The sequence below is a fragment of the Choloepus didactylus genome, chromosome 8 (genome assembly GCF_015220235.1).
Source record: "Choloepus didactylus isolate mChoDid1 chromosome 8, mChoDid1.pri, whole genome shotgun sequence".
Taxonomy (NCBI): Eukaryota; Metazoa; Chordata; class Mammalia; order Pilosa; family Megalonychidae; genus Choloepus; species Choloepus didactylus.
This window is the reverse complement of record NC_051314.1, coordinates 46,768,069-46,779,243: the sequence shown is the minus strand read 5'-3', so window position 1 is coordinate 46,779,243 and position 11,175 is coordinate 46,768,069.

Genomic DNA, 11,175 nt, shown 5'->3' with positions numbered 1-11,175 from the left:
AATCAAAGATCTGCAATCAAGGAACGAAAACATGGCAAAGGATTTAAAGGACAACAAGAAGACCATGGCCCAGGATATAAGCCACATAAAGAAGACCCTAGAAGAGCATAAAGAAGACATTGCAAGAGTAAATAAAAAAATAGAAGATCTTATGGAAATAAAAGAAACTGTTGGCCAAATTAAAAAGACTCTGGATATTCACAATACAAGACTAGAGGAAGCCGAACAACATCTCGGCGTCCTAGAAGCCCACAGAACAGAAAATGAAAGAACAAAAGAAAGAATGGAGAAAAAAATAAAAAAAATCACAATGGATCTCAGGGATATGATAGATAAAATAAAACGTCCAGACTTAAGACTCATTGGTGTCCCAGAAGGGGAAGAGAAGGGTAAAGGTCTAGAAAGAGTATTCAAAGAAATTGTTGGGGAAAACTTCCCCAACCTTCTACACAGTATAAATACACAAAGCATAAATGCCCAGAGAACTCCAAATAGAATAAATCCAAATAAACCCACTCCAAGACATATTCTGATCAGACTGTCAAATACTGAAGAGAAGGAACAAGTTCTGAAAGCAGCAAGAGAAAAGCAATTCACCACATACAAAGGAAACAACATAAGATTAAGTAGACTACTCAGCAGCAACCATGGAGGCGAGAAGGCAGTGGCATGACATATTTAAAATTCTGAGAGAGAAAAATTTCCTACCAAGAATACTTTATCCAGCAAAACTCTCCTTCAAATTTGAGGGAGAGCTTAAATTTTTCACAGACAAACAAATGCTGAGAGACTTTGCCGATGAAAGACCTGCCCTACTTCAGATTCTGAGGGGAGCCCTGCTGGAGGAGAAACAGGGAAAGGAGAAAGATATATAGAATTTTAACAGGCATATATAGTACCTTACATCCCAAATCACCAGGACACTCACTTTTCTCTAGTGATCACAGAACTTTCTCGAGAAGGGACCATAAGCTGGGACATAAAACAAGCCTCAAGAAATTTAAAAAAAAACATTGAATATACTCAAAGCACATTCTCCAACCACAATGGAATACAAATAGAAGTCAATAATTTTTGAACTGTAATTCCACTAGTTACTTCCTACATGATATAAAATACACAAACTCTAAGGACAAATAAGTCGTTTTGAACTCAATGTAAAATATGTAATTTTAGACAACTATATAAAGGTGGGGCAATGAAGGAGTATAGGAACATAGTTTAGGTGTCCTATTGAAGTGAAGGTGGTATCAAAGAAAAACAAGATTGATATGGATTTAAGAGGTTAATTTTAAGCCCCACAGTAAACACAAAGAAATTATCAGAGAATATAACCATAGTGATGAAAAGTAGAGTTTGGGTTAAGAGAAATGGGGGAAGGGGCAATGGGAAGTTAAGAAATGAGTGTAGGGTTGCTGTTTGAGGTGAAGGGAAATTTGTAGTAATGGATGGTGGGAAAGAGCATTACAACATTCTAAATGTGATTAATCCCACTAATGAAAGGCTAGGGAGGGAGTGGAATGGGAAGATTTAGGCTGTATATATGTTTCCACAACTGAAAAAAAAAAGTCAGTCTAACTAGATGACAATTGAATACTAAGGATGAACTTGGATGGGACAGGAGGATAGAGGACAGGTGGCTCAAAGGGACACAGTTGAGACATAAGGAAAAGGAAATATAGAATGCAAGCTTTTTATCATTGTTGAATCTATTGTACTTCTTAGCTGCGCTTAATGGGATTGCATGAAAGAATGTTCTTGTTCATGGGAAGTGTATACGTGAATTATAGTGAATGCTCAAGGATGTGTGCAGCTAACTCTCATATGTTCAGATGACAGAGCAATAGATGATGGATGATAGGGAGGGAAAGAAATAGCAATGTGACAGCAAGTTAAAGTTGGTGGCTTGAGCTACCGGGGGAGGGGGGGTCAGGGTATGATGGAATTCTGTGTATGGGGCTAGTATTGTTTTTGCAACGGTTCATATAACTTTGAATTTATTTCAAAATAATAATAATAATAAAAATAATAAAAAAGAATAGACTCCTTAATCTAAAAAAAAAATATCTTTTAGGAGAAGCAATTTTAGAATTAAAACTGTTGTATAGTACCAAATATACAAAGAACAAGTAAACTCCCTGTAAGAATGATACAAATTTAGGCTATACTGAAAATTAGTCCCTAATAAGCAAGATCTGAATATAAATTATATAATTCACTCAAATAAAGTTCAGGATTGCTTCCGGAAGGCATGGGAGGTGGGAGGTGGATGGCAATGCTCTATTCCACACATCATACAGAGACTCAAGCTGAAGAAGATTTGATCTTTTTCATTACCTGGCTTTCATGACCACTTTGAGCATTGCGATCTTGGTGAACTGAAAGTAAAAAAATGTGGAGGGGTATCCATAGGGCTTTTCATTGGCTAAGACTGAAGGTGATCCATACCACTTCATCTCAATATTTCACTGCAGTCACATGCCATATCCCAAGTGAAAGGGAGGCTAAGAAATCTAGACTAATTTCATTATTATGTTAGATGCTAGATGGCTTGTTGAAGCCTTCCATTTGTAACAATGACATTCTTAATAAATGTAATCTGATATGCATGTTATCGTTAGAATAAGTGTTAAATATTTTACTATATACACAAACATAATTATGATTATATATACTGGTATTTGTTTCTGAACAACCTTATTTTTTTATGCAAATATTTTTTCTACAATAACACCACTATGTTTCCAGGCATGGCAGGTATACTTGAACAATTTGTGTTTCACTCCTTTTCAAAATATGTAATGATGACTTAATATTCACCTGACTTTATTCTAGGCACTTGGAATTCACAACGAACAAAACAGACAAAATCCCTGCCTTGACTGAGTTTATAGTCTGTAAGGATACGGGCAATTGAAAAGATAAATATGTAAATTAGAAAGTAGTTAACAATAAATTCTATGGTAAAAATAAATCAGAGAAGCTACAGAAGTGGGTACTCTAGCCTGACTCACTCCCAAGACCAAAGAACATGCCAGGCAAAAAGTTCCTCATGAATTTTAGTTAGGGACTTACTTACAGGAGGATTTTTCCAAATGGCAGCCGACTGGGGAACAGAAGTCAAGGATCCATGAGAAGAAGAGGAAGAGGTGTGCCTTATGTAGCTCAACAGAGCCTCACTAGATTTGGTTACAAAGAAACCTCAGCTGAGTCTAGTGAAAGATGATTACCAACAGTGATTAGGCTTAATGACCCTCAATGTCTGTGTTCTGGTCCTGTGGGCTGCTGTGTACTCAAGGCAACACCCTTTTCCCTAAGGGAAGGTGTGGGTGCTGATCCCTGGGCTGCCAAAGGGGGCAAGTTTGCAATTTTAAATTTATTTGAATAAAGATTTGAAGGAAGTCCTTTATCTGGGTAAAAAAACATCAAAGGAAGATGGCACAGTCAGTGCCAATATCCTAAGGCATTAACATTCCTGGCTTTTTTGAAAGATAGTAAGGCCAGAGTGACTGCAGGAGATTGATGAAGGGGAGACTCAAGGGAGATGAGATCCAGGCCCTCTTTTTTTTTTTAAGTTTTCTGACACCTTTATTGAGGTATAATTCACATACCATATACTCGACCCATTGCAAATGTACAATTCAGTGGTTTTTAATGTAATCACAGAGTTGTGCAATCATCACCACTATTCATTTTATTGCATTTCTGTCACCCTTAAAGGAAATCCCTGTACCCTTTAGCTATCATCCCCTATCTCCCCATCACCCCAGTCCCAGGCAGCCACAAATTTATTTTCTGTCTCTATAGCTTGAAACCCAGGTCTTTTTAGGGTTACTATAAAGACTTTGGCTTTTACTGTGAATGAGTTTGGAAACCATTTCTGGGTTTTGAGCTGAGAAGTGACATGATTGATCTAATGTTTTAAACAGAATCCTTTCATATTGTGTGTTGAGGAAAAAAATGAAGGATGGGAGAGGAATAGCAAGGAGATTAGTTAGGAGGCCCTGGAAATAATCCATCAAGCATTGATCTTACCTCGAATTAGGTTAATTGTAGTGAAAATAGGGACTGGATATTCTTTATGTTTAATGAAAAAATAAATTATCAGATGACCTGAGAGAAAGTGGGCTCTTGCTATGTTCTGGGTGCATCTGCCTTATTCCTTTAAAGGATATTCTTAAAATGTCATTCCCTCTCAGCACTTTATCTCTGGCACTATATTCCAGCTAAAATTGTATTTGAAAACAAGATTTCAGGGAAGTCTTCTTCCAAGCAGAAACCAGTTTAGATCTCCTCTGTTTGGAACCTGCAGATGTTTGGATCTGGATGGGCGGGGACAGAATGTCTACTTGTGAGGGTTTTTGTCTGTTTGTTTCACTTAAAAAAGAAAAAAATGACATAGGGAAGTGCCAGCTTGGATAGGTTATGGTGTCTAGTCATTTGGTCAAACATCCGCGAGTTGTTACTGTGTAGGTATTTCATAGATGGGATTAGCATCTGTAGTCCATTGACCTTAAATAAAGGAGATCACCCTCCCTAATATGGGTGGGCCTCATCCAATCAGTTAGAGGTTTTAAGAAGGAGAACTGAAGATTCCAGAGATCAGAAGGAATTCTGCCTCATGACTACAGCCTCCACTCTGTCCTGAGTTTCCAGCCCAAAGACTTTGAACTCAAGGATTCAGCATTATTCTCACCAGAATTTTCAGCCTTTGGCCTGCCCTACAAATTCAGACTGCCAGCCCTATAGTTATATGAGCCAATTCCATTTAACAAATCTCTTAATATGTATACACATGCATGTAGTCATATATTCTTCGGTTCTGTTTTTCTGGAGAATGCTGACTGATACAGATTGGTGGATATTATAACTATTACCATTATTATTATTATCTCCAACTTAAAGATGAAGAAACTGCAGCTTATGAAGATTGAGTACCTTGCCTATTTAAAGAAAAAAAAAAGCTGAAATAAGAATATTTACACAGATTATATGATTATAGCAGTAACATTTTTAACAGCCATGCCAAACTGATCAAAAAAAAAGTAAAGCATTGTGCATTGTGCCCACATATCCGTATGTCATCAAGAAACAAAGTTTTTCCATTTGATCCCACTTCCCATTTAACACAAAGGTATGAAATATTTCTTGTTATATAAAATTGCAAAGAAATATATATCATTTAAAAAGTTGCCTTGATTTGCTCAGTAAGAAAAAATGACATTTTATAATCTTGTAAATGTCTCTGGAATTATGGAGATAAAATGGAATGAAATTTTAAATTTTATATCCTGGTTATAATATTAACTGTTTATTATCTGAACTTTTTATTATTTGAAATATTATGAAATTTCTGGAAAATACTTATGCGGACTATTATTTTAATTTAGTTACTTAGGGAAACTGACATTTTCACTTTATTAGGAAAATATTCTTTAAAATGGAATTTTTATTAACATTGAAGAAGGCATATAGTATTAACGTTGTGATACATAATATTTTCACATAGGTATTAACTGTTTAAAGTCTTGCACACATTATTTCATTGTGGAGAGCCCGCTCTCCGGGTTAGGGCCTAGTGGACATGCCGCGACCTGCTCTAGAGTTACCCCCGCCCATCGAGTGACCTGCTCTAGAGTAGCCCCCGCCCATCGAGTGAGCCAAGATGGCGCCTGCATCCCGTTTCCGCATATGACGCTTAGGGCGGCGGCTGCCTGCTAGCCTATTGTACACGCTTACGTAGTGCCTGCACATTGGTTGTAACTATCGTATATAAGAAAGTGCCCGCGCTAGCCTCAGAGAGACAGCCCACAGGGAGCCATGCCTGACGGCCGCATAGAGGTTGTTCTCCCACGGGGTGTAAAGCCTCGTGTGGAATATGTAACAGAGAAAGTTTTCTTCCTGGCTCCAGTAAAAGGCTTGCATTCACTGCCGCTGTGTGCCTCAAGTGTCAGTTTGTCTGTGTCTCTCCCTCTTTCCCTCTGTTCTCCTTGCCGGCCGAGGACAGGACGCGTGGGACCGAGCGGGAGGGCGCCGGACAAGTGGTGGCCCGTACGGGGAATTCGAACACTCGACCAAGCTCTGACCAGCTGAGCTGGTGGTGGACAGCGGACTTCCTGCGCCCGGCCAGCGCGAGAAGGTGAGTGCTCCTTTTACGTGAGAGTCAGGGCCCGTGGATTCTCAGGCGGTCCCGGGGACTCGGAAGAGCTCTCCGAGTGGTTGAAAGTACAGTGCCAACTGCAAGCATGGGGCAGTCTGAAAGTTTATCTTTGTTAGCTAAAAGTACAGTGCCGACTGCAAGCATGGGGCAGTCTGAAAGTTTACCCTTGTTAGCTCCTTTAAAAGCCCTCCTGAAGCAGAGGGGTATTTCAGTTAGGAAAAGCTCCCTACAGAAGTTTCTTAATGATGTTGAAATTTTTGCCCCCTGGTTTCCCTCCTCCGGCAGCCTCGGTCTGCCTTCTTGGCTGAAGTTTGGTCACGATATAGATTGGGCGCGTCGGACTAACGTTTGTCTGAATCCACCTTTAGTCCCTATATGGGAGACCGTTCGCGCGATCCTTGAACTGGGGGTTGGCCGCGAGCCACCCGGGAGGAGAGAGTGGAGCAGGGAGATCGGTCTGTGGCTGACTGTGGGCAATCGATTGGGATGACTCACTGCCTTCGGACTGTCTATTTGCATATGAGAAGGAAATGTCCTGATAAAGAGTTTGAGGTCTTGCTTTCCAGAGAGATGATTTAGAATTGTCTTTAAAACATAACATAAAACAAAACAAAAACCTCATTTTACTATCACAGTGCAAATCATTTCCATAACATGCACTGGAAAGTTTTTCCCTGATGGATTGTCTTTAGAGTTTAAAGGAATCTTATCATATAGCTGCATGCACTCTGTACTAAAATGATGAACTCTTTTAATTTACAGATCTTTGTTTGCTGATAATTTTATTTTGCAGCAGCATAAAAATTTAAGATTGTGGATTAAAAGAAACTCTATAAGGTGGAAAAGGAAAAATTTGCTCTGAAATAATATTAATTTGATTTAGAAGCATTTAAAATCTTTAGGAGACATAACAATTCGAATCAGGGCTCTGGTTCAAATATGATTTTGATATAAAGCACATGGTGAGCTTTCTGTTTGAAAACAACCCTGTGTTGCTCCACCATTACTTAGGTTTTAAAGCTATAATTAAAGGCCTTAGCCATGCCCCAGATTTTACGCTGGCCATCTTGTAATTTCACAAGTATCCAAAATTAAGCTCCCCTTAATAATAACCTTTCCAGGGTAGAAGTCTCTCCCTGAGAAAAATGTTTTTCTTTTCTCTTCCAGCGCATCAATAACTCGTGCTATAACCCATCCGGAGACATCCAGTCCGCACACAACCGGAAGTGGAAAGCAGTCCTGCTTACAGGGTCCTATACCACAGTGAGGAAGACTTCTTCCTCCGCCTGGAAACAACTGCAGTTCCTGCCAAGCTGCAAAAGCGAGAACCCATCACCGCCCTCACGGTTGCCACCCTCCTAGGTCTTGCAGGCGCTGGTACCGGGATTGCTGCATTAGCCAGTCACAGTCTCGCCCTAACTCATCTCCGGGCTGCTGTCGACGAAGACATCCGTCACCTACAAGACGCTATTTCCCATCTTAAAAATTCTATTAATTCCCTCTCTGAGGTGGTGCTCCAAAACCGCCGAGGCCTCGATCTTCTGCTCCTCAAAGAGGGAGGCCTCTGTGCCGCCCTAGGGGAAGAGTGTTGTGTGTATGCCAATACCACAGGTCTTGCAGAGAACAGTCTAAAGAAGGTCCGGGAAGGACTGGAAAAACGTAAAAGAGATCGTAAGGCTGCCAGTTATTGGTCCAGTTTCTTCGCTCCCGTCCTCCCATATATCCTTCCCTTTCTTGGCCCCCTAATAATAATTATTCTAGCTCTTGCTTTAGGACCATACATCATTCGCAGAATCGTCCAACTTGTGAGGAAGCAGACCGGTGCTATCTTTTACCAGCAACTCGCCACCTCTGATGACCACTGCTCCGGAGGACCAGCCAATCCTCCGCGACCCCGTCGCCATCGGTCGGCTCGACAGCCACGAGGCTTTTCTCGGTCGCAAAAGCATCGCACCGACGCCGCGCTCCGGCTTCTCTGAACTGTTGGACTTTGAACCTCCCTCCGCCTGTGACTCCTTCACCTAGCCCGCAGCAGCTAAGCCATCGACAATCGACAAGACGCTTTGTCAATGCTGAGCCCCCGACTCGCTGAACTATCGTTGATTCCCTTTACTCCTCCCTCATATTGAACAGCAGGCTCTCGACTGATCGATCCCCTTCGGGGTGGGGCACTCTGGGGCAGGGTTCGCGGCAGAGTCCATAGCCATATCCCGGATTTAGCTGATAGTTCCAGCAGTCTCAAATTTTGTCTCAGGCGAGTCTCGTAGGCGGGAGCCCGGTGACGGCCGCACGGGGCTCTGGCCATTGCACAGAGACGCCTAGTGACGCCTTTGACGCTGGATGCCACTCTCCTGTCCCAACTATCACTACCCAGTTACAAGGCAAAGTCCGGTAGGGAGAGTCACGTCGTTTCCAGCTCACGGGCTCTCCGGTCTCTATATGAGGTAAGCATTCTGGTCGGTGCCAGAGGTTCTGCCGTGAAATGGCAGGGGCCTAGTCCAGACTCCCCAAAGCACCAAAACATGTAGTGGGTCACTCGAGCCCACGGGAGTACACTCATCAATGGAGACACTGGGTGAAATATATAAAAAAGGGGGAGATGTGGAGAGCCGCTCTCCGGGTTAGGGCCTAGTGGACATGCCGCGACCTGCTCTAGAGTTACCCCCGCCCATCGAGTGACCTGCTCTAGAGTAGCCCCCGCCCATCGAGTGAGCCAAGATGGCGCCTGCATCCCGTTTCCGCATATGACGCTTAGGGCGGCGGCTGCCTGCTAGCCTATTGTACACGCTTACGTAGTGCCTGCACATTGGTTGTAACTATCGTATATAAGAAAGTGCCCGCGCTAGCCTCAGAGAGACAGCCCACAGGGAGCCGTGCCTGACGGCCGCATAGAGGTTGTTCTCCCACGGGGTGTAAAGCCTCGTGTGGAATATGTAACAGAGAAAGTTTTCTTCCTGGCTCCAGTAAAAGGCTTGCATTCACTGCCGCTGTGTGCCTCAAGTGTCAGTTTGTCTGTGTCTCTCCCTCTTTCCCTCTGTTCTCCTTGCCGGCCGAGGACAGGACGCGTGGGACCGAGCGGGAGGGCGCCGGACATTTCATGAAATTTACTTCAAGAGGAAAATGAAAAATATACACATACACACAAAGTAGGAAGATAGTACAACCAGCTCAAGTAATTTATTGTGCTCTCGATTTTTTTTTTTTTGCATTTGGCCTGAAGTTTTTGAAAATTTTTGTTTTTTTTTGTGATTTTTGAAATCTATGAATTTGTAATATAATCAACATTTAATTTTCCACTTAACTTCCATAATATATATTCTCAAGCCCAGAATATAAGTATGCTGAGTTTCTTCCATTGCCCCTCCAGAGCCACCCTGCACCTTTTTCCACCCCAGTCTCTAAGCAGGAGCTAATCTTAGCATATTGCAACATTGGAATCTGGGCATTCTGCCTTCAGTTTGGGTTTTATCGATGGGGAGCCAGATCAGGAGAGCTGAAAAAAGGAGAGAGTCAGATATAGTCAATCCTGGATCTGCAAATTTACCTAAAATTTATTTGTAAACTCCAAATCAATACTCCTTGCACTTTCTAGGTCATCTGTGAGCATGTGCAGGGCAGTGAAAAATTTGAATTGCTCAGTGCACACATTCCCAGTTGAGGCTGAACAAGAGCATGCTCTGCCTTCTTGTTTTAGCCGGAAAGAAATGTTCTTTTCATGGTCTATTTAGTAACACATTTTTCTCATTTGGGGGTTGTTTGTTGGTGATTTCACCATTTAAAATGGCCCCCAAGCATAGTGTTGAAATGTTGCCCTGTGTTTCTAAGCATGAGAAGTCTGTGATGTGCCTTACAGAGAAATATGTAGTTCTATAGGCTTTGCTCACACATGAGTTATAGTGCTGTTGGTCATGGGTTCAACATTAATCAGTAATGATTTAAATTAAATAAGGTGTCTTTAAACAGAAACATATGAAAGATTATATATTAATTGGTTTTCAGAAATGTTGTGACCAAAGACTCTCGAAAACCTAACCCTGTATTCCCCCTAGGAACAAAGGTTGAGTAAGTGCTAATTCAGTGTTTGCAGTGACTTTATAGAACATAACTACTGCAAAGAACAAGATTTGACTGTATTTATTTCCTGGTTCCATTGAAGTCACCAAGAAGGACTATTTCCTCCAAGGGAAGATCACTGCTAGTCATGGTGAGGCAAGCTATACATCAGTATCTTTACCTCCAGGTTCCAGTAACATCTCCCTCCCCTTTCCAATGGGCCTAGGAGTGATGACTGTCCTACTGCTGCTAGCTCTGTGTCTAAGCACTATCAATTTTGTGTCCTCTGTACAGCATTTGCTATTGTGTAATTAATCCCTTATCTGTAAACCCTCTTCTAATTAACTTAATGGGAGAATACCATCTGTTTCATGTTGGTATCCTGATTGACTGAAAAAAGCAAAGCTCAAGGAAGATGCACTTCATAATCTATATGATTTCCATTAATATTTGAAACCGGGCAGATGTTATCAAGGTTGATTCCTCCAGAATATTGGGGAATTGAGGACATTAATTTGCATTCCATGAATCATCCTATCCAAAAATTTCGAAAGTGTTTGTTATGGTATACTTTATTGAATAACAAACATGGGTGTAGTTGCAAAGACTATACCTTTGTTAAGAACGGATTTCTTATTCTCCCATATTTTGCAGACAGAAGAGTATGGAACAACAGATGTTGAAATTATTATTATTCTTACAACATCAAGATTTTGGCCTTTTATTTGCTTTGACTAGAGGCCATGAGCTCGGATTTTATCTGATTCCTGTCTGAACTAACTTAAGCAAAATTTACTGGCTTTAGTTCACAGAGACCGTGTTGAACTTTTTTTTGTGGATTCATTTTGCCATCTAAATTACTTATAATTTGAGTTTGCTCCCAAATTGATTTTCAGAAATTATCTCTAGAACTTTAGAAACTTTTAGCATTTATCAATAGTACAAGAAAATTAACATTACAG